The 23754-nt window shown below is 42.6% G+C and overlaps 1 protein-coding gene and 1 long non-coding RNA gene across 6 annotated transcripts in view; both read right to left on the bottom strand.

Annotated features, from left to right (window-relative positions):
- The window catches only part of DOCK9 (dedicator of cytokinesis 9), a 271524-nt gene that overhangs the window by 214248 nt on the left and 33522 nt on the right, over positions 1–23754 (bottom strand). The window lies entirely within an intron of this gene.
- LOC139036237 (uncharacterized) lies at positions 20542–22586 on the bottom strand. The gene is made up of 2 exons (XR_011488945.1): positions 22522–22586; positions 20542–20889 (listed from the first exon to the last, which is right to left on the bottom strand). It is a non-coding gene; the product is annotated as an uncharacterized lncRNA (long non-coding RNA).

Here is a 23754-nt window from a genome sequence, read left to right as displayed (position 1 = left end):
GGCGAAGTTGGAACTTCAATCACAGTTACGGGAGGTCACGGAGCAAAACCACAGTTTCTGAGGGAGCTCAGTTTTTTGAAGAGAAACCAATAAACCCACAAATGCCGATGCTTTGTCAAATATGAGAAGCTGCCAAAAGAGCGATTTGCAAAGCTTTTCATCCTTACTGAACACATTGGCAGGGGAAGGGCTGACTGGAGGGGCTGAAGGCACAGAAGAACACAATGAATATAGTGAGTGCCAAGGTTCAAACTGTAAATGAAACATGAAATGAAAAAGAAGGAAGCGGGGCAAATTCATGATGGCTAAGTGAGACCTCCTCTTGGCCTCCACCAGCCTCCTCTAAGGAAATGCTGTTTTAGGCAGACATCTGAAGAAATCACTTAGTGGCAAGGTATACTTAGCTTAAACAATGGAAAAGGTACACAGCATAATTTGTATAAAAACACACCCACTCCACTATTCTTGCATGGAAAACTCCATGGACAGAGGAGCCTGGTGGACTACCTTCCAGGGGGGTCACAAAGATTCGGACACGAGAGAGCCACAGAGCACCCATGCACTCAATGAAAATAGTCCATGTGCTTCAAATACGGAGTTACAGCTATTGGAAAGCTGTTCTCACATATGAGGAGAGACAAAATTCAGATTCCATAACACTTCAAGTACGTGTATCTTGGATTGCAGCAGCTGAATATTTTAAAAATTGTACTGTCATTGTGTCAGTATAGAAATATTGTCTCGATATGAATATGGAAATGAAATAAAAAGGAAATATAAACATAAAATTTGTATGCCATTTTAAAAATTACTGCAATTATACTTCAAAAAACTACGGCCAAATAATTTCACTCCTGTATATATATATACCCAAACACAAAAACACTATTTGAAGATACATGCACTTCAATGCTCACTGCAGCATGATTTACAGTAGCAAGATATGGACACAACCTAAGTGTCCAGCAACAGACGAGTGGATAAAGAAAACATGGTACGCATACACAATGGAATATGACTCAGCCAAAAGAAGAATGAAGCAATGCCATCTGCAGCAACTTGGATGAACTTGGAGGGCATTATGCTTACTGAAACAAGTCAGACAGAGAAAGACAGATGCTGTACGATATCACTTGTATGTGGAATCTAAAATATACAACGCACTAGAAAGTATTACAAATAAGAAGAAGATCACAGATATAGAGAATATGCTAGTGGTTACCGGTGGAGGAGAGGGAAAGGGGAAGGGACAATGTAAGGGTAAGGAACTGAGGTACAAACTATTACCTGTAAAATAAGTTACAAGGATATATTTTATAAGGGGAATACAGCAAATATTTTCTAATAACTACAAATGCAGTTATTTGCTTAAATTTTAAAAACTGTGAATCACTATATTGTATACCTGTAGCTTATTTAAAAAAAAAAAAAAAAAAGCTGCATTTCTCCTGAAGGCACTCTATCCTCGACAGAGTTCTCTCTCCAAAATATATGACTCTCTCCAACACAGTGAATTCCCAAAAGCATTCCTGGCGCTGAGAATTCAGAAGGGAATGGTAAGATGACTTCTTCAGTGATGGCCAGTTAGAGCTATCCAGCTTTATTAAATTCACAGAGCACTTCAGGGAAATCTTTGTTGAGTCAATAACTTTGGCTCATTCATTCTGTGAGGCAAGGTCTGGGCCTGAGGGCTGAGCCATCTATCCCAATTCATTCTAAGAAATTTATTTTGCAGATCTTTCCCCACAAAATTTTCATCTCTGCTTTAAGCACAAGGCTTTCAAGGTCAAAAAAAAAAAAAAAAATTCCATTTGGAGAAAAAGTCAGAGAAGGGGTGGAAAGAGATAATGAACGGAGTATCTGAAATTTTATTCAAATCACAGAATGGTCTCTATTTAGGGCACTCTAGTCATCTAGACAATGTAGGGGATTTACATTTAAAAAATAAATTCTATGGTAAAACTTAAAATAAACAGTGCTGGGCACATCTTTAACAGAGTCTGTCACGTGGACCTAATTCCTGCTACCCGCCAGAGGCTGAACACAGAAATTCAGTCACACAGTCTCACCTAATCAGCTCAACAACTCTAAAAGTTAAGTTTACAGGTGATCTCACTCAGGACTGCCATCCTTTGATCTTGTTGCACGTAAACAAGATCTCCGCAGAAACCCATCCTGGTGCCCTGGACCACACAGCACTGTGGCCAACACTGACATCGTGTGGACTGGGGCTGACAAACCACGGGGGTGCTGGACGAGAGAAACCCACAGGCTCAAATGTCTCCTTAGACTAGTAGCTTTCAAAGTGTGGTCACCGAGAATTACGTTAAGAAATGAATTTTAAATCATGATATATATGTGCAGAGTAGAATAATTCCCCCCAAATATGTACCCTTGCAACACGTGTTACTGTATTATTTTCTGTCCCAGCCTCTCTAGTCCATTCTAGCTCACTGGAAAGAAGGGAAGAAAAGAGGGAGGGAAGGAGGAAATGTAGGAAGGAGGGAGGGGGACAGTCAGAGCCCACTAAACCGTCTTCAGGACCACCACGGCTCACGCCTACAGCTGGAAACCCCACATGTACCTGTCTTCTCTCCTCGACATGGTACCAGGACATAGACAGTCGTGTCTGCCGACACTTGGAATCACCAGTTTCAAGACACATCCCATTCCCTACGAGCAGCTCACCCCGGCCCAAGAGCAGGATGGAAGGGCCTACTGAAGACAATAGTCGTAAGAACATCCCCAAGTCAGAAAAAACTGGTCCAGGAATCAAGGGGTAGAGGAAAGAGCAGCCATTCTGTTACCCAATTAACACACTCCACCCCTGCTGGTCAGAAGGCCTGGTTTGAAAGGGAAGAACGCTTGCATTTAGAGGAGACAATAAAGCACAATGAATGGAAAGGAGAGATGGTCACCTGGCCATCTGGGGGCCCCCTAAGCTGCTGAACCAGAAGGCAAGTGAGGAGGATACTCTACCAGCTAAGGTAAAACTGGGCTGCTGCCTTCCAAAGGGTCAGGAAGGACCATGGCTGGACCCCAGGGCGGATTCTCCAAGACATCTGAGTATTTCTAGCTCTAACAGTACAACTTCATGAAAAACCACACAATTCAAAGAAAGGCAAGACTACTGAGAATTCAGATGTTCAGGTAAAGGCGGCAAATCAGTCAAAGTGGGCAAAAAACATACGGGACGAGTAAGAGGACAGTAAATGTATAATTATCAACTACTGCCAAGTGGCCAGTCAGAGAAGTGAACACTGCAACACCTATGCATATTTCCTTCCTGCTTGGGTATGTGTGTGTGTACCAATTTCATCTCTTCTCCTCCTTCCTCTTTCATTATTTTACACAAGCATTATTGTTGAAACTTAACAGTTTAGATTTTGCATGGCACATACTCACATGAAGACTGCTACTGAATTTAAGGATTAATTAACAAGGCTCAGAAATGATGCTGTTACTCCCTCCCAAAGAAAGATACAATGGAGACTTTGTGACTCCTTCCTTGTTTGAGGAGCCAGTGAGAACACCTTCCTGTGCGTGAAGGATAGCTATGCTCTGTTGGGCTGAAACATGTATGGAAGGTCAAATATGTGTAGAGGGTGAGTCTGCACGCTGACAAATCAAAGGGGAGGGCTGTGCCAGGGACTAAGCTATGGTCTGTCAGCTCCATTCCTCCCTTCCACACTCAGCTCTAGGATGCTAGGGCTGGTCCTCTGAAAACCAGTTTTACTGGTTGGGTCCCTGTTAGGCTCACCAGCAGGGGGCACCAGAGGGAGACTGCAAAGCCTGGGGGAGAAGGAGCTTGCTCCTTTGGCTTCCTACTGGCTTTTTGGTTCCCAGTATCACCAGAAGGAAATCAACCCTGAATATTCACTAGAAGGACTGATGCTGAAGGTAAGCTCCAATTCTTTGACCAGCTAATGCAAAGAGCTGACTCACTGGAAAAGACCCTGATGCTGGGAAAGTGAAAATGAGAGTGTTAGTCGCTCAGTCCAACCCTTTGCAACCCCATAGGCTATATAGCCCACCAGGCTCCTCTGTCCATGGGATTCTCTAGGCAAGAATACTGGAGTAGTATTGCCTTTCCTTCCCTTCTCCAAGGGATGTTCCCGACCCAGGGACTGAACCCTGGTCTCCTGCATTGCAGGCAGATTCTTTACCGTCTGAGCCACCAGGGAAGACAATGCTGGGAAAGACTGAGGGCAGGAGAAGTGGGCGAAGAGGATGAGATGGCTGGATAGCATCACTGACTCGATGGACATGAACTTGAGCAAACTCTGGGAGACAGTGACGTCTGTCACAAGAGGAGCCTGGAGTGCTGCAGTCCATGGGGTCACAGAGGCAGACATGACTGAGCAACTGGACAGCAACAATCACTGAGCACCACAGCGTCACCTGGCAGCAGGAGGTCCTCCCTGCGCAGCAATGGAGTCAGGCCTGCCATTTCCCCAGCACTTACAGAACCATCATCACACTCGCCACCAGGAACACCATCTCCAGCTGCCCAGCACCCACTCCCCAGAGGTCTGGGTTTCAGCTCTGGGGAGCTCCTCCTCTAAGCTTCTAAGATTTAATAACACAGTCTCATCTCTTGGCCCTCCCCAGCTCCTGGCTGCTTCCTGCAGCCACTACCGCAGTATATGTGAATGTTCTCTTGTTACCTTTTAACACCTACTTAACAATTTTATACCTAGTAGCAAGTCTTTATGTTTACTTCTATTAAAATAACTGGTGTGATTTCTGTTTCCTGGCTGTACCCTGTGACGCTATAGTCAGCCCTTGTTATGTGCAGACGATTGGTTCCAGGACCCTCTGCAGATACCAAAATTCAAAGATGCTCAAGTGGCATAGTACAGTCAGCCCTCAGTGTCTGCAACTTTTGCATCCACAGAAACAGAGGCCTGACCATACTAGGTTCGAAGTAGTTTTTAAATTTTTAAGATTCTCACCAAAAAATGAGAATAACCAATAAGCACATAAAAAAGATGTTTAACATCATTAAGAAAATGCAAATTAAAACTGTAATGATATTTCATTATATATAGCCCACCAGATTCCTCTATCCATAGGATTTCCCAGGCAAGAGTACTGGAGTGGGTTGCCAGTTCCTTCTCCAGCCAGACCTACCAGGATGGCTAAAATCTAAGAAGACTGGTCATACTAAATGTTGGCAAAATAGCTGGAACTCTAATAAGTAGCTAGAAGAGCCACTATGGGAAACACTGTTGCCAAAAAATGTTAAAGAGTTACCATATAACCTATCAATTCCACTTCGAAGTGCCCACTGTGAACATCAGTATCATGAATAATATTGCTGCTAACATTAGTATACATGTGTTTTCATTTTTCTTGGGCAGATACATATATTGAATGATTCCATTTATCTGAATTGTTCAGAAAAGGCAAATCTTTAGAATCAGAAAGCAGATTAGTCGTTGTCTAGAGCTGGGGGTAGGAACTAAGAAGGACTGCAAATGGGCATGAGATTTCTTTTGGGGGGGTGTCAGAAGTGTTCTAAAGTTAGATCATTTGCACAAGTCTGCAAATTTACTAAAACTTGTTGAACTGTACCTTCAAAATTTAGAATGAATTGTATGGTATATAAATGATACCTCAATGAAGCTGTGAAACAAAAAACTAGGGAAAAGGTTTGAAGAATCTCTAGTGAGGTGGGCAAAGGAAATAAATCATGATAAGAAACCACAATGCACTAATAAATAAAATGAAACATTTGTGTCTGGACGTACATATAACTGCATGTGATAAATACAGGATGCCTAAGAACCAAACCGTTTCAGCAAACAGAATGTCTTTATTTCAAATGCTTAAGAATAGTTCTGGTGTGTAGCACTAAAGAAATGCTCAGTTCTAGTGAATGATGGTTTTTTGACTGCTTCAAAACTGAACAAATAGGATAGTACCAGCATTCACATCTAGCCAATGTCATCAAATAGGGAGATACTGTTTTGAAGCTGAGAAAATTCTTTCCTGTGAACAGACAGGCTTTTTTTTTTTTTTTAAGGAATGCCCTTAACAGTGACAGTGTCACTACCAAGGAAGACAGACTGATGATGCCTTATTACAAACCAGCAGAGACTGATTGACCACAGGTGTATAATACAACTAAATACATACATCACTGAAATTATTCTTGACCTTGAAAAAAAAGGTTGAACACAGACATCACTACAATGTAAAAGTAAGGGATCTCTAAAGATGGAAAACTCCCTCCACTAGACTAATGATTCAGACAGGCAAATACTTTTTTTAAAATGAATGACTCAGATTTTGAACTCTTTTGTTGATTCCCAGGCTTCCCTGGTGGCTCAGATGGTAAAGAATCCACCTGCACTGCAAGAGACCTGTGTTTGACGCCTGGGTCAGGAAGATCCCCTGGAGGAGGGCATGGCAACCCACACTAGTATTCTTGCCTGAAGAATCCCCTGGACAGAAGAGCCTGGTGGACTCCAGTCCATGGGCTCACAAAGAGTCGGACACTGAGCGACTAAGCATAGCACAGATGACATTTACGCTTACTATAGAGAAAAGAACTATCCTTTACCCCAAAGTTCAGAGCATTCACATTGCTGTTTTGTTTTTGAAGTTATAAAAAATTTATTTTAGGAAATTCAGTACATACTGGAAATTTTTTGTCTTACTGTAACATGTTTTGCTTAATATTCTACAAGGCACCAGCATCAAAAGTTATTTCAGATGAACATCTGCAGGGCATTCATATTTAAAGAAGACTTTTCCCCAAAACTCCATGCAAAATATCTCAAAAAAGGAATATAATGATAACAGATTTTGTAATAAATATCATTTTACATAAATGTTTGTAAAAGCTAATACTCATTATTCCAACTTAAAAATCATCTTTCATGCTTTTATAGTATAAAAGTATGTTCTACAAAAGAAACTGTTTGTAACATTGTGCTTAAGAGAAACCTAAGGGAAATTTAATGTTATCCAGGAACTAACTAGGCCATGAGACAAGGGTTGCCTGTATCATCTCCCGTTACAGATGACAAAACCAAGGTTCAGAGAAGTGGAGCTGATGTGACCAAAGTCACACAGTTGGTACGTGGGATAAGGACCAAGGATCCCTGGCTGCCAGGCCCCTGCTCTTTCCAGCATGCCTTCAATCCCATTAACAAATGATGGTGATTGCACAAGAGGTATTTAGAGCTGGTAAAGAATCCACCTGCAATGTGAGAAACCTGGGTTCGATTCTTGGGTTGGGAAGATCCCCTGGAGAAGGGAAAGGCTACCCACTCCAGTATTCTGGCCTGGAGGATTCCATGGGCTGTATAGTCCATGAGGTCGCAAAGAGTCAGACATGACTGAGCAACTCACTTTCAACCATACATCTTACGATGCTACAAAATATGAACTTCCAGTGCTTTATCAAGTGGTGTTAGTTCTTTAAAATAGATCTGGTCCTCTATTTGGGAAATGTAAGGCTGGGGTTAGGTTCTTTTCATCAGCTGAAAGGTGAGGTACATCCTTTAGAGCTGAAAAGCATCCAAGAAGATGCTCAGTAAGCAAGTAGGTATACTTTTTACTATTTCCGCCTTCCACCAAAACTTCTAAAATATGAAGTGGTTCACACACAGCCAGTGTAGCCTCCATTCAAAAGGCTGGCCTTGCTACTCAGGACATAGATCCCTCCAATCCACAGAAGGTGAGGTGTCAACCATGGGGAACTCAGAGGCCAATGTCACAGCTGGCTGCTGAGCACACACCACTGATGGGAGGGAGAGACTGGAGTCCTCCTACTTCCACAAATGCACAAACTCAAGGCCACTTCCGATAAGACATGCTTCTCAATTTCCTAATGACCGGCAGCTTGATTACACCTATCATGTGACCAAAGACATATCTTGATGATTCAATATTTCCTAGGAAAAACCAGGAATGGCATATTTCCTTCTATTAACCTGTCAGTCAACCAGTGCCAGCCGCTAGCTGGAGGTCACGGGAGATCAAAGCACATCTTTATGCTCAGCGGCCTCACTCCAAGGAGGCGTCTCAGTTCACAGTTCTCACCCACTGGGGAGGAATATGGCCACACACATTTAACCCATTACTTCAGTGCCAATGAAGATACAAAGGAGATTATACACTAAAGTTCAGACTGTTTCCAAAGTCCATTCAAATATGTGAACTTTTAAAACCCCTCTATTTGGGAAATAAAATATTGAGACCAGGTCCTTTTCAACAACCAAAGGAAGAGGTACTATAAATTTACTAATTTATATATTATAAATTGATGCTTTATTAATTTTCCACTGAGGATACCAAACGTGTGTAATTTTAAAGGAATTCTGAAGAGTATGTTTCAACACATCACAAACTTTTTGTGCTTGGCAACCAATAAGAAGATCAACCTAAATTAAAGGTCTTTATTCAGCAGATATCTACTCAATTTTAAATTACCAGAAATTATGAATGGTAAAATTACACATTCCCACAGAAAGTTCAAAGTAGCCTAAAAAAATGAAAGTTTTTTCATTTTACTTCACCACACATTAATAGCAGATTCAAGTAGTCTAAGATAATCATTGGCTTTTAAGGAACAAATGTGTCAACCAACAACTGCTGAAAAATAGCTCCCTGCTATAAAAGCTAAAAAACTTAGCTAAAACATATGATGTTTTAGCATATATATGTGGGCACAGATAACAGATGTAAATATATATGGCCACTTTCCAATCCACCAGGTAAGGACTAAAGACTGAGAAACATTTTTATAATGCTTTTTATTTCTTATAGATCATTTAATTCAGCCAGGCCAAGTAGTAAAGAATGTTTCATCTTGGCTCTAAAACAGAAAATCTGAATAGGGGAGACAGAACACACTATAAGATCTGGGTTGCTCTAGAAGGGATCACCAGGATCAATATGCAAAATTTCTCTAACAGGAGCAGGAATGCCAGTGTGTGATGATGTACTGCAATGGCAACTGAACTAGAGGACATCAAAGGCCCCTTGGGGTCCCACAGTTTGATGGGTCCTCCACTTTATAGGCACTGGCTGTGTGCAATTCCAGCTAGGCAGAAAAGAAATGAGTGAATCTTTGGTACACAGAAGGTCCAATATGCCTCATAAAGTATATAAGATATATCTTGTACAGTTTATCTTACATATCATCTAGGCTTCCCCATAGCTCAGATGGTAAAGAATCGCCTGCAATGCAGGAGACCTGGATTCGATCCCTGGGTCAGGAAGATCCCCTGGAGGAGGAAATGGCAACCCACTGCAGTATTCTTGCCCGGAGAATCCCATGGGCAGAGGAGCCTGGCGGGCTAGAGTGCATGGGGTCGCACAGCGTGGGACACGATTGAATGACTAAGCACAGTACAATAACGTCAGCAGTGAGGACGCTGAGGTCCAAAGATGCTTAAAGGAGACATGACCAAAGTCAAAGCACACTGGGTGTCTGAACTAGGACCTCTCGTCCCTCATCCCCAGACTCACTTTTTCTACTCTACCATGACGCTTTCCCGTCAGGCCCCCAAAGAACCTCATTCCTTACACACAGAAGTTCTAAGCAAGTGAAAGAAAATTTGACATTTATAAAGGAAAAAAATAAAACCCACAGATCAAAATGCCTGCCCAACTTCGGGGTCGGGGCGGGGGGGGGGGGGGCTGCAATATGGCTCCAGTGAAGACCACATCTTTCTTCCAGTGTCTTACCATGAAACATATGCAAACCATGTGCTCCATCTAGTGGATTCATGGGAGAGCCTCAGGATGAGGGGAATGTCTTAACTCTCTTCAGTTTATACACTCCTGAAGCATGCATTTCCCAGCGCAAACCTCCACCCGAAATGGCAGTGCTAAAAGAAGAGATTAGAAAGATTCCAAGCTTCCAGGAGTCAAGGATAAATTCTTTCCAACAAGTTAAAACAAGACTCCACACTTGCTTCCTCCCTCATTCCCAGTTTTCTCCAGCATAAGGAAGTCAGTCAACGAAGAAGGTCACCTCACAGGTAATCAAAGTAAAAGTTTTCACGTGACACATACCCCACAGGTATAACTCAGACTTGACTCTGAAGTTCAGAGTCTCTTGACATTCCTGTGGTTACTGTCACCTTAAACCCAAGAGCAGACCCTCCTCTCAAAAAAAAAAAAAAAAAAGAACAAGATGTGATTAGAAAAACCCAACTCAGAAGTCAGCCTAATTCCTGGTCCTGCCAAGTCTCTGAATGTTGCAACCTTCAGTCATTCAACTGCTGCCTAGGTCCCTCCTTTGTAAAATGTGGACGATGCTGTGAGGATGACGCGGGATGACCGATGTCAAGCTCCTCTGGGGGACCATGGCATTCAGTGAATGGCAGAGACAGACAGGAAGATTCAAGAAAGCTTCTTATTTATAGGTGCTTCCTTTCCTTCACCCCCAAATTTTTATTTTAAAAAGGTAATACATCAAAACAGCAAGCAGAGTTGCTAGAAGATATGCAGATGATAAGAAGCAGTCAAGAAACTGTCCCTTATTGAGTATGACCAGAAAAACAGAGAAACAAGAAGATGGGTCCTTATAAACCACACTAATGTGTCTGAATTTCATCCAACAGTCAATGAAAAGCCACGACATTACCCTTCCTTGACCCTGATCTGTCACATTCCCACACGGTTCCAAAACTTCATCAACCCATTTCCTAAATTATAAAATAGGATGCTCTTAAAGTTGTGCTTCTGTCTTCTGTCTCAGCTTTGCAATTGGAATGTCAACTGTCACGCACATGTTCACTCTAGACTTGTGTTTTAAGTGCTGAAGAAACATCAAATAATGTCCATTATGAACCTTTTGTTGTGTCATAACTCTCAACCTATCCGTTTTGAGCAAGCGTTGTTTCCTAACAGTGGTAAACATCTTTGACTCCAATTAAACTATTAAGTGTAACGTAACATAAAATATGAATGAGACAGTCGATTGCTTCACTCACCCCAATGTCTATCCTCCCCTTTCAAACTGAGTGGGTGTATGGCCACCCGGCCAGAGACTATGTTTCTCAGCCTCTTGCGCAGTGAGTTGTGGCTACAGGAGCAGGTTCTGATTAATGGAATGTAGGCAGAAGTGATGTGTGCAAATATAAAGTCATGCACCTAAACGGGAAGGAGTCTGCCATCCTCATGCTATCTCCCCTTCCTGCTAGCCAGAACACAGCCCAGCTGGCAGGAGTTGGAGTACCCTTCTAAAATTACAAGAAGAAAGATCTTGTGGAAGATGGCAGGACAACAAGCTAGCAGGAACCTGGACCCCAACATGGTAAGAGTCATCAAGCAAGCTGTTTACACTTGGACAATTATTGTAAGAAAAATTTCCCATCCTTTATAAGCCACTGTTTTATTAGTCTTTGCTAAAGTTAAATACTAACAAATACTGAAATAACTACAAACCTGAAAACAAATATTTTGTCCAGTCAACAGATATTTATCGGGGACCCATTACAGCCAAGCATACTATAGGCTCTAAACACACAATTGAGAATAAGACTCAGTTCCTGCCCTGTAAGAGCTCATACACTGATGGGATGAAAGACTTTAGATCACGGTATTAAAAAAGAAAATAATGCAAATGTACTTCATGACACTGAACAAATCACTTAAACAATGTTTAAACAGTACATTATATATGTACATTTCCATAATGAAAAAATATTGTCAAAAAAGAAAAATCCAGAAGAAACAAATTTTAACTCAGTGTTTTAAAGTTTTCAAATCACAAATCTGATAAAGGATTTTTATCCAGATAGAAATTCTAAACTCAATAATAAAGTGAAAGTCACTCAGTCGTGTCCAACTCTTCGCGACCCCATGGACGATACAGTGCGTGGAATTCTCCAGGCCAGAATACTGGAGTGGGCAGCCTGTCCCTTCTCCAGCAGATCTTCCTGAGCCAGGAATCGAACTGGGGTCTCCTGCATTGCAGGTGGATTCTTTACCAACTAAACTATCAAGGAAGCCCAAATTCAACAATAATAAACAATAAAGATAGACAAAATGTTTAAACAAAATTGTCACAAAAATATATCTAGATATATTTAGAAATAGTACATTATAAAATGCACAAAATCACTAGTAATTAGCAAAATTTATTTTAAAACCTATTGAGCTACCTCTACACACCTACTGAAATGGCTAAAATTAAAGTTGGACCATACCAAGTGATTGGAGAAGGGGGTGACAACCCACTCCAGTATTCTTGCCTGGAGAATTCCATGGACAGAGGAGCTTGGAGGGCTATAGTCCATGGGGTCACAGAGTCAGACACGACAGAGCAACTCACACACACACACACACACACACACACACACACCCCAAGTGATGCCAGTCACACACACACACCCACCCATCCCAAGTGATCCCAATAACACACACACACACACACACACACCCGAAGTGATGCCAATGAGACACACACACACACACACACACACACACCCCAAGTGATGCCAATCACACACACACACACACACACACACACACACACACCCACCCAAGTGATGCCAATGATGTGGGATTAAGGAACTCTCATATACTCTGACGAGCTGTTTCTGGGAATGTAAAAGGGTACAACCACCTCGGAAAACAGTCTAACAGTTTCTTACCAAGTAAACACATTTACCAAGCATATGACCCAACCATTCTATAGTTATTTACCTAACAGAGAGGAAAACATGCACCCATACAAAAGTTATACACTAATATTCATGGCAACTTTATCTGTAATAAACAAAAGCTGAAAAGAACCCAAATGTCCAAGTGACTAGATAGACTGATCAATTATAGGATACCCTTATAATCCAATGGTACTCATCAGTTAAAAAAATGAACTATATGAATGAACCTGAAATAATTATGCTGAAAGAAAGAAGTTACACACAAAAAAGTTTGTAATGTATGATGGTATTTTTATAAAAAATAATAGTAACAGAAAGCAGATCTGTGATTCCCTTGGAAGAGGAAGGATTACAAAAAAACACAAGGAAACTTTAGGGGGTGATGGATCTGTTCATTGTCTTGAATATGGTGATTGTTTTACAGATGTACACATATATCAAAACATCAATTTTACGTTTTCAGTATGTGCATTTTAACGTACATCAGGTATCCTCAATAAAACTACTTAAGGGGAAAACATCTTACTGGAGCATTTTCACTCAGTCTCTCAAATGTACATGTGTTTTTAGCTTGAACTAATCTAATTCAGACTGTGCACTAAGGCTATTAAAATACCCCAGTATTACAAATTATTAAGATGAAAACCTGACATTATGCCACTTTTAAGTCAAAACAAAACTGATTTCTGAAAAAAAAGGGGGAGAAGAACAAGCATTTCAGACTCTCCGTCCTTTGAAAAATAAGGGTTCAGTTTTCCTACATGCCATTTTTGGCTTCTCCCATGGGAAAGTACACTTACACTCAGTCTGTGCATGTGTATATTCTATAAAGGGGGATTACAAATGGAAAGGATAAGTGGTACCTAGACGTTATCATGCACCGGCGGACGAATGAAAATTCTCCTGACTCCAGAATGAGAATGTCTCCAAACACAAGGAGAAGCTCACAAATGCAGTATCTGTTTTGGCTATACTGGAAATCATTCACATTTGGGGCAAGACAACTGTTATTCCATACCATGCTCAGAACAACTGTAAAATATGAAACAGTAGTTTAACTTTTACTGCACTTAATTTATCTACTTGATTTCCTGGAGAATTTCTAAATAAAAATCTGTGCTATTGTATCTGGTATATCCATTGTGAATTACCAAAGTTTTCAGGAAACATCTTTCATAGATTAATGCTTTAAAACGTATTAATTAAAAAACAACATCTATGTGGGCAATAGATTAGTAAATAAAATACTTAACTTTTTGAAATTAGAAAATGTATTGTTTTGTACACATAATAATTATGCTAGTAAACTCTCCAATATATAAGACAAGACCTTAAAAGTCTTAAAACTCAGCTCATAAAACAGGCTCTGTAATTTATGGGTATTAAAATGGCTGTATGAGTTAAATGACATTCCTGTCAACCATGACTCACAGGAAGAGAAAAATGGTTTTCATTTCTTAACACTTGGGAGTTGCTTCATTGTTAACTACTAAAATTAAGAACAAAAGACAAATTTTTTAAAAACCACTCTCAAATGACATTGTGGGAAACTATTACAAAGAAAACTTGGTAAAAAGTTATACACGTAATACTTTAATTGAATATTGATAACAATAGTATAGTGGATGCTCTCTGCACAGTGATGCCTTGGGGTTATCAGCCTTTCAACAAGCACTATGCTTGGAGAAGAAGTAATTCAATCCCATGAGGGTCTCTGTCTAGTGAAGAAGTTTTCTGCATGAAAGGTGAAGACAAGCCCATTCTTGGCAACTGGCTCCAAGTGTTTCCTCCTCCACATATGCTAACCAACAGCACAGCCAAAGTTTAAGAAAGGCTGAGCACCATTATACTTGGATTACAAATTCCTGTTTGAATCACCTGTGGGAGTTACACTTTTCTGATAGTACTGAGAGGGTGCTCAAAACCCAGAGGGGCTCTAGAGTCAGACAGCTCTGGTTTGAGGAGTTCCAGCTCCACTCCTTACCGGCACGTAACCCTGAACGAGTTACTGAACCTCTCCAAGGCTCAGCTTTCCCATCTCTAAAATGGTGACAAAGGCAGTACCTACCTCTAGCATAGTAAGTACCCCATAAATAACATCACTTCATAATTCTTTTTCTATCACAATCAGCAAGAGGAATATCTACAAGAATTTCTGAGAACTGAATAGAAATTGAAAAAAAAAAAAAACTGACACTGACTTTCTGAGAAAGCAAAGAAACGGTCAGAGATATAAAAATTTCAGGAAAGCGTGTACATAGTGATTAAGTAAACTATTCTACTTCAAAATTCAATCTAAATATTGTATCAAATATCTAGTGGCTGCATAAATCATTCATGGATCCCCAGAATTCAAGTATTCATTCACCAAACATAGAGCCAAATACAGAGAGCTCCTATTCCGCTCCAGACCTCAGGGATGGCACATGGAGGGAAGACCTGCTCGCATCCTAAAGGAGCCGATGACAACAAGGCGGGTGGGGAGACTGTGGGGAGGAAAGGGGTAAGACACACTCTAAATAGAATATACTGACCAACCCCTTCCTGCCTCACTGCTCCACCCAGGAACTGCCTCTTCCCCACCTCATCTCCAAGTGTCTATCACTGCTTAAGTCAGCAGTGTAACAAAAGATGGCTTTTAGCATTTGGAGCTTCAGTTTCAGCGTCAGTCCTTCCAATGAATATTTAGGACTGATTTCCTTAGTATTGATTGGTTTGATCTCAATCCTAAACTAAATCAGTCCTGAATATTTATTGGAAGGACTGATGCTAAAGCTTCAATACTTTGGCCACCTGATGAGAAGAACTGACTCACTGGAAAAGACCCTGATGCTGGGAAAGATTGAAGGCAGGAGGAGAAGGGGATGACAGAGGATGAGATGGTTGGATGGCATCACTGACTCGATGGACATGAATCTGAGTAAACTCTGGGAGTTGGTGATGGACAGGGAAGCCTGGCATGCTGCAGTCCATGGATGGGGTCGCAAAGAGTCGGACACAACTGAGTGACTGAACCGAAAAGATGTGCCAACCTCCATCTGTGGAAAAGGGGCTCTGAAGATGTAATGATGCTGAGATGAGATCATCCTGGATTAACCGGATGGATCCTGAGTCCAACGACAAATGTCCTTACATATAAGAGAGAGAGAAGAGGGAAAGACACAGACCCAGAGGAGAGGCCGTGTGGAGTCAGAGGCAGGGACTAGAGTGACGCAGCCACACACCCAGGAAGAGGGGGGTCCCCGGGAGCTGGAGGAGGCAAGGAAGGCACCTCCCTGAGGGCCTTCAGAAGGAGCACAGCCCTGCCTGATTTCAGACCGCATGCCTCCCAAGCTGAGAGAGTAAACCTCTGTTGTTCGAAGCCACCGAATGTGTGATAATCTGTTATGGCAGCCATAGGAAACAAACACAGAGCCCCACATGATTCATACAGGAAACCCTGTGGCTTTAAGGACTTTCTAGTGGGCTTTTACTGGCAGCGGAGGGTCAGGCACCTTATTTCTGTTGTAGCTAATAATTCTAAGCAACCGCCAAGGGAGGAGGCGTAATCTCCACCCTATGACTTGGTCACGGATGCACCGTAACTGAACTTGCTTGAGGAGCAGGCAGCAAGAGACAGTGCCGCGGCATTTTACACCCCAGGCTCCACTAAACGTGGTCTTCTCCCTGCACCCCCGCGCCTTCCAGCTAGACACCGGGTAAGTTCACCGCACCGTCCAGCCTCCTCCTGCGCATCACCAGTCACCTGCTCAGCCCTGCCAGGCAGAGTGAGGCTTCCCAGACTTGAAGATCCCCTGTCAACGGAGGAAGGAACCTGGACAGATTTTCAAACTTTTGAGTAAACCATGTCAACACCAGTGAGTAACTACTGTTCACGTGTTTACAGTTTAAGACATTTTGCTTTCAACTGTAGCATGGAACGCTATGTCAGTGTTACATAAATGAGGCAAAGATGTCCTCTGTGCGTTGGTCCCAGGGTCATTTATTTCTTCCCTGCTGAAGAAAGAAGAAATCAGGCTGAAACTGGTTAGCTCAAGAGCCCACTGGCACCAAACTCATTTTTCACACATCTGATTATTCTGAAAACAAGCAAGCAGATTTCTAACCATAGAGGCTGCTTTACAGAACCCGTGGAACACCTGACATTGACAAGGTGGGATCTTACAGTTACAAGTCTGCTAGGGCTCTCGGAGCGCTCTGCCGCTGAGCAAGGTCACTTTGACATGTGAGCGCCTTCCAGCCCCCACCCCCTCCCCGCTAGCACACTCCAGGGAGGGGAGTTCCCAGCCCTCCTCCCCTTCTGAATGGTAATCCCCTGGGAGCCTCTGTTTAGCTGGTCTCGTGCAACTTTGTCCAAGCGCTGTCCAATCAAGCTTGCCTGTTACTACTGCTTCTCATGGTTGTGCCTTTTTCCTTGGTCAGCCCCAAAATCCTCAAACCCCCTACAGTCACCACAGCATGACTTGGAGGCAAAAGAAAGAAACTAGGAAGAAATCATGCTGCCTTTTCCTTGCCTTGGAAGTTGAACTTCCCTGAGAACTGGCCCTGAAGCAACTGCAGTCGCCTGGGTGGGCACACACTTGGCCCTCTGCCCCCGACATCCCGGACACGCTCTCCCTTCCCAGAGCAAAGGGAGCCAGAGTTTCAGAGGGTACAGAGTGTCTCTACAGTCTCCTGTCCTGGGATGTCAGCCCCTCCAGCTTTCCCTCACTGAGGAGGTAGAACTCAGCCGGCAGAGAGGAAGGCAGCCAGGCACGCACACAAACAGGACCCAAGAGCAAGATGAGGCAGATGAAAGTGAAGCTGCCAAGGACCACCTCTATACCCTATCCACCAAAGGTGGGGCAAGCGGGGAGAGGACAGCCCAGAGGGATCTGAGGACAGCGCAAGTAAGCAGGGGTAACCATGGAGGGGAACTGAGCCCTTCACCCAAAGCATCCAATCCCCTGCCCCCTCTCAGCTCAGCCCCTCTCTGAAGCTCTATGTAGGCCACACTGCAGTTGGGACAGCACTGATGTGCCCATACTTCTGCAAGGCGGGGGTGAGCATCATCTGGTGCCAGAGGCCTCTAGTAAATGTTTGCTGAATGAATGACATGAGCACGGACTTCTCCTTTACGTTTAATTACTGTAATTCTTATTTGACATATTAATTCTGCTATAAAGCATCTGATAACAACGGCTCAGGGAGGCTCGGTCATGGATTGCTGGTCGTCAAGCACGTTCAACTGTTCCTGCGACATTGCTGAAATTCACAGGTGGAGAGCCAGGGCCCAGCCTGACTGCTCACGCCCCAAGACGATGACACCAACGGATCTTAACACCAACACTGAGCGAAACAAGCAGCCAGCTCTCCCGAGACTGCCGGAATTGCCGGCTCAAGAAACAAGCAGCCTGCAGGGAAGTCAGCAGCCGGCGCTGGGTGTTATTTATGTGTGTTCCCTAGGCAGCTAGCAGTATACAGCAGGATGTCCATAAATGCTCAGTGCAGGGTTTCCCGGAGCAGCAGATGCTTCCCACGGCTGGGGTGCTTCAAGCGATGGGGACAACACATGCCCTCTCACCTGGCTGCGGGCCCCGGCCAGACCCACACCACCCGGGACCAGCACAAGGTGGCAAGTGGAGAGGAACAACAGACCAGATTGCCACGCACAGAAACAAGGGTGACTTCCTGCTTCTTGAAAGTAGCAGAATAACGACTCACTGATGCTTTATCAAAGTGCAAATTTTGACACACACACACCAAAAAAAGGGAATTGGGAAATCCAAAAACTTAGACAGCAACTTAAGAGACACTTGCTTTGGGCTCCCTTAGAGATGGTTTCCATATGGGCAACAGGTTGAAGACAAGGGCAATCATTTCCCCCGAACTGTTAGTACAATGCAGTTATTAAAACCATAAGTAGAAGTTACACTAAAAGAACCTGCCCGATTATAAGCTCAGCAGCTGACATCACACACAGGCCGCTCCCCCCCTCCGCCCCCCAGTAACACACACCCTCCCGTTTCTCCCTATGTTTTTCAACAGGAGGACAAGATTTTACCACACAGAGGGGAAAAAAAGGAAGGAAACCTCCCACCTCATCCAACCCATAAAATCATCACCCACAAGCCACTGAGTAGCGTCCAAGTGGACAGATCTTCTACAAAACTTGCCTCACTATGTTAATCAGGTTTTTTTTTTTTTCTTTAAATGGTATCAAAGAAACCAGAACCTGTAGGCAACGTGGTAAATAGCACTGGGTGCTATCTATACGTGTCCCCTCGGCACGGCAGTACACAGCAGACCTGATATCACAACCAGGAAGCCTTAAAGCAGACAGAAAAGGAGGGAACCCCTTTCTAAACGGTGACCCCAGGCTTGCAGGGCCCAGCTGAGTGACCTCTCCAAAGTCGCCTTTCCTCCAGGGAAGGTGGGAGGCGCGACGCCCAGCAGCACGTTTGGCTGGATCGATGCCCACACGCTTTGAGGAGGAGGAACCTGACCTCGGGGCCACTCACATCCCATAAGTAAGGGCTAGGCCTCATCATTCACCCTCTCAGAGATTAAGAACGGAAGTAGTTTGTTGGTTTTGAGGTTTTCAAAAGGAGGAAGGATTTTACAACCAGTGTGCTAACCCCACTTTGGCTCTACTCTGGAAAACAACAATTCAATGGTTGCCCAACTTTTAGGCCCTGTCTTGGCGGCAAACAGCCTGTAGAACTTGCCCGGTCAGCAGGAAAGTCGCGGGGCATGGGGGCGGGGGGTCCTACAGAGCCATTCTGACTCACTGTAGTGTTAAATACCTTGAATGCATTTCACCCACACCCTTGAAACCGGTTTTATTAAGGGTATAGACTTGGATATGGGTATCTCTGCCTGATTCCACCATTTACTTTTTCCTTTTCATTATATCCAACTCCCGTGACCCATAGCTCTTAGTCCTGGAAATAACCTATGCTTACTTTCATTGGTTGATGCTACAAGATGTAGCTCTGGGTGTTTCTTAAATACTTTTTAAAGTCTTTAATAAATTTGTTACAATTTTGTTCTGTTTTATGCTCTGGCTTTCTGACCATGAGGCATGTGGGATCTCAGCTCTCTGACCAGGGACTGAACCCACATCCCCTGCATTGGAAGGCAAAGTCTTAACCACTGGACTTCCCTTTCAGTGATGCTTCAAGTGAAAAATCCATCCTGAAATTTCCTCTCCTGTTAGGGCAAGGATGAAGAGAGAGCAAAAGCAGAGCAAACCAAGTTTACTCTCTTATATCCCTAAGAGTTAACAGACAAAATGTTTATTTAAAACAATGTCAAAGAGCCACTGAAATCTATGCCATTTTTTTTTTTGGTGGCTGTGCTAGACTCACATTTGGAAGCCAAATAAATAAACTGAGCCAAGCATTTCAGTACACCTTGCTCAATGATAAATTTCCCAAGATGATGTGCTAATTAAGATACCTTCCAGTTGACCCTGTAAGTAAAGTATGGCCTATTTGCAAAAAAAAAAAAAAAAAGGAAAAAGGAAATATTCTATTCTTGATCTCCTCAGAACACACAGCCTTTCCTACGGGGGCCACCTCAAGAAGAAAAACTGTACAGATTCTAGAAAAGAGCCACCAGACTGAGAAATGCCCCTACCATACAAGGACACAGGTTTGTGTCTGTCAAGGTCCTGGAGTCAGACAAGAACAACCAGGGGATTATTTTTTTAGATCTAAGAATATTTTCTTTAATATCTTCTTTATTTGTTTTTCACTCTAGGGTGTGGTATGAAAGTAATGAAACAAAAAATTAAACTCCACGGTCAAACTTGTTCTCAAATCAGTGGTTAGAAGCAGAACCAGCTTTTAAGCAACATCCTTTCCTGCAAAGTGTCTCTGAACATAAACTCAACATTTCGCTCTTCCTTCTTTTTCCTCTCCTATTTGTAACTCACTTTCTTGCTTTCACGTCCAGGAGTGCAGGACTCCTCATTAGCAGGGCTCCTACTAGTCCAGCAATCGGCTCTGCCACAAGTTTTCACCCTGGCAAGTCCCCCAGGCCATGGGCAGCACCAGGGACCACGGTGGCAGCACAAGCATTGATCCAGCACTGCCCAGTAACAGATAACGTACCCCATTCACGCTCAAGGTTGAAGAAGATGTCCACGGGGAGTTAAGAAATGATTCACTTTTGCTTGCTTCTTGGTTTACTTCTTTGTTTGTCTTTACTTCTTGATTTACTGTTTTGTTTGTCTTTCCATGTACAAAGCTCTGGCAAGATTTTCACCAATCTGTGAGTTTTGGAAAAGAGGCAAACCTGAAGACAGGACTCTAGGCTTCCCAAAATTCACGCCGTATTCTCACTGTGTAACTTTATCACTCTGCTACTGTCTGGCCCTACTCTGGCCAAGAAGACAACTGGAATTCTTAACAATATATGTTTTGTATCTGCCAAAGTAACATATGCACATAACAAAAAACATAAACATTACCAAAGGGCTTATAATGAAAAGCAAGCTTACCCCACTCCACTCCCAGCCTTGCTTCTCAGAGGCAAATCCTTTCAGTGACTTCTCCTGGGAGTTCCCTCTGTATCTAATCTACAGATTTTCTAAATTTATCCTTTCTAAGCATTTTCAATCAACTTTATGCTATGAGAGATGAGGAAGCACATAAACAAAACTCTTGTGCTCACACAGTCACTATTTTTACCTGTGTAACGTTACTTAAGTAACACACTTTATAATCTTACTCCATCATTGAGAGTTTCTCATGACTTCCCACTGTGTAAGGCAAAGATGTTAAGTACCAAAAAGTGAAATTTCAATCACTGAAATTTAGCTTCGCTACTAGGTGGCACTAGTGGTAAAGAACATGCCTACCAATGCAGGAGACACAAGAGATGCAGGTTCTCTCCCTGGGTAGGGAAGGTCACATGGAGGAGGGCATGGCAATCCACTCCAGTGTTCTTGCCTGGGGAATCCCATGGACAGAGGAGCCTGGCAGGCTACAGTCCATAAGGCTGCCAAGAGTTGGACACAACCAAAGTGACTTAGCATGCACTAATACTAGCTGATAAATCATGTGCCTGAATATGGAATGAAAAGGAAGAGTAAAAAATACATTTTGGCATTATATGGACCTCAATAAATCCCTCCATTTCATGGTTCCAACTGACAGAGTAATCAATGGGTAGTCTCAAGAATTTGGGAGGGGAGGCCCAACCACGAAGCAAAAATTCATCATTCGTGTGACTATGTTTACAATACCTCCGAACTCATACACCCTCCCCACCCCCTCACCTTCCAACCTCAGGGTATCTTGCCAAGAGGAAGCAGCAGGTAATACCAAGGTGTCTCATCACACCTTGGCCAGCCCTGAGCTTCAGGAAGCTTGCTTCAGCCAGAGGGTAAGGACATACCAGAAAAAGGCAAATCTGATTTGAGGGTGCCAGTTAAAGGTTACTGGTGTAACAGATAATTGAAGATAAGACATATACTACAGCCAGTTAATGATCCCTAACATAAAACACTGAATTTCATTTGGAAACTGCTGATCTTTCAAGATCATCAGTGCTGGAGATCAGGGGTCCCCAACCCCTAGGCCACGGAAGGGGACCGGTCCAAGGTCTCTTAGGAGGTGGGCTACACAGCACAAGGTGAGCTGCAGGCGAGCGAGTGAGCAAAGCTTCCTGCGTATTTACAGACACTCCCCACTGCTCACATTACCGCCTGGGCACAGGACAAGTCCAGGGCTCCCCCTGATTCTGCATTATGGTGAGCTGCAGAATTACATCATTGTACATCACAATGTAATAATAATAGAAATAAAGTGCACAAAAAGTGTAATGTGCTTGAATCATCCTGAAACCATCCCCCGAGCTCCCTAGTTGGTGGAAAAACTGTCTTCCATGAACTCAGTACCTGGTGCTGGCGAGGTTGAGGACCACTGCTATAGATACTCTCTTAGGCCAATATCCTCATTATACCTAAAAACATAAGCAACAAATATAGCAAAAATATTTTAAATAACTTACTAAGTTTTCCAAGTTTATCAAGGTTATTTAAGCTTCAGAACGTAAAATGACATTAGATTACATTTTGGATCCTGCCAAAAATTTCCAACAGGAGAAAGTGAGTAAAAACTTGAAAATGAAAAACTGAAACACACATGGAATATGTAGTTCTTTGTGCACATACACACATGTGTGTGTATATAGTCTTTGTGCACATATACATGTATGTGTAATATATTCTTTTTCATACTCTTTTCCATTATGGTTTATTATAAGATATTGACTATAGTTCCCTGTGTTAGTAGGATCTTGTTTACTTTATATATAGTACTGTATTCCAGAATAGATCACATCCTGGGCCATAAATCTAGTCTTGGTAAATTCAAAAAATTGAAATCATTCCAGTCATCTTTTCTGACCACAGTGCAGTAAGATTAGATCTCAATTACAGGAAAAAAATTATTAAAAATTCAAACATATGGAGGCTAAACAACACGCTTCTGAATAACCAACAAATCATAGAAGAAATCAAAAAAGAAATCAAAATATGCATAAAAACAAATGAAAATGAAAACACAACAACCCAAAACCTATGGGACACTGTAAAAGCAATGCTAAGGGGAAGATTCATAGCATTACAGGCCTACCTCAAGAAACAAGAAAAAAGTCACATAAATAACCTAACTCTACACCTAAAGCAACTAGAGAAGGAAGAAATGAAGAACCCCAGGGTTAGTAGAAGGAAAGAAATCTTAAAAATTAGGGCAGAAATAAATGCAAAAGAAACTAAAGAGACCATAGCAAAAACACATATAGTAGTTTACATACACTAATTCCAAAGTCCTAATTTATCCCTCCCCCACTCTGGAATGTGTAGTTTATATTATGTCACAAAGCAGAAGATAAAACTTCAGTGATGTTTTAATTATAACCCAGTGCCTATACTTCACCCCATATTTCAGGCCTGTAGGAGAAATATAAACAAGACAGCTTTGGGGTGATATGTCAGTAGAAATATCTAAGAAAGCAGAAACGCTGAGTCAGCCATGGTGTGATCCTCAATGACTCACTGACTCTCCTGGCCACTCAGTAAACATTTCATAAGCACCCACTGTGTTCCAGACACCATCATCAAGTCCCA

This window comes from Odocoileus virginianus, chromosome 8 (assembly GCF_023699985.2).
Source record: "Odocoileus virginianus isolate 20LAN1187 ecotype Illinois chromosome 8, Ovbor_1.2, whole genome shotgun sequence".
Classification (NCBI taxonomy): Eukaryota; Metazoa; Chordata; class Mammalia; order Artiodactyla; family Cervidae; genus Odocoileus; species Odocoileus virginianus.
The sequence above is the reverse complement of the archived record's forward strand: the minus strand, read 5'-3'. Positions and strand labels throughout refer to the sequence as shown.